The following is a 1,385-nucleotide window of genomic DNA, read 5'->3' as shown; positions in this document are numbered from 1 at the left end:
GCCAGGACTCTGGCTGGAAAATACCTCCCACGCTGGATGGCCAGGGTGGCACCTTTGCCTATTCCCATAATTATAAGAGCTCAGACTGATGCAGCCCTCACTACGTACCAGGCACTATCCTAAGAGCTCTCCAGCTAGCTACAGTCCTCACAAAACATCCTGAGTGCCACCATCCCCATTTTTACAGACTTTTAAAACTGAGGCAGAGAAGTGAAGTAGTGTACCCATTGTCACCCAGCCCCATAATTTAACCTCATCCTCCTCCCCATGGGGCAGAGGACACCCTAAGATTTCCAAGGTCTCCTGAATGACATCCACCTTTCAGAATGATTTTTGCCCGCTCTACTCTCAGGATTTGACAAACAGCCAGCATTTTGTTTTCTGTCTCACCCTTCACTTATGCAGCTGTTCCCTAACACCACACTCACAACTATGCAGCCCTGAATAAAAGCTGGCTTTTATGAACCTCAATCTCTTTTGGAAGAAAACAGGACCAGGTTCCCAGTCACATAAAAAGTCATTTTTACTCCACTGTCAACTACTTGCACAGCCATTCCTTGGCCACAAATGAGGGGCGCTAGGGACAGAAAGTGTAATGAGAGGAAAGTAGGAGGAGGGTGACTTCCTGGAATGGTCCCAAAGAGGAGAAGATTTCAAATCCAGAAGCAGTCACAAAACACACCCAGAGTATGGCCTTTGAATAATGACAGCCCCACCTGTCTCTTTCCATGCCTGGTGGCCTCTATCTTCCTTCTCAGACTGCCCCTCCTGCCCTTGCTTTCTTACACCAATACTAACCACCTGGGAGCTGGGGCCATACCAGAGCACATAACACTGAGTGGTCAGGGTGGAGGAACTGAAAAGGGAGAAGAGTGTTTAACTTACGGGCGTCTGACTCATCTAGGTACACATCACCTGGGCAGGAAGTGGATTAGTGAAGACCTGTGCAGGACTCATGGTGATTAATCAAAATGAGTGGCTGAGGCAAGGGTCTGACTCAATTGAGGTTTATTTAGCCAGAGCTTGAGGGCACGCCCTGGGAAAACACGAGTCCTAGAAAACCTCTGCGGCTTGCATTCTCTCTGAAGTGGTTTTCAAGAGACCACGTTTTCTCTTTTTTTTTTTTTGAGATGGAGTCTCACTCTGTCTCTTAGGCTGCAGTGCAGTTGCATGATCTCAGCTCACTGAAAGCTCCAACTCCCGGGTTCAAGCAATTTTCCTGCCTCAGCCTCTCAAGTAGCTGGGATGACAGGCACGTGCCACAACACCCAGCTAATTTTTGTATTTTAGTAGAGACAGGGTTTCACCACCTTGGCCAGGCTGGTCTCGAACTCCTCACTTCAAGTGATCCACCCACCTTGGCCTCCCAAAGTGCTGGGATTACA

This window comes from Mandrillus leucophaeus, unplaced genomic scaffold, assembly GCF_000951045.1.
Source record: "Mandrillus leucophaeus isolate KB7577 unplaced genomic scaffold, Mleu.le_1.0 Scaffold106, whole genome shotgun sequence".
Taxonomy (NCBI): domain Eukaryota; kingdom Metazoa; phylum Chordata; class Mammalia; order Primates; family Cercopithecidae; genus Mandrillus; species Mandrillus leucophaeus.
The sequence above is the reverse complement of the archived record's forward strand: the minus strand, read 5'-3'. Positions refer to the sequence as shown.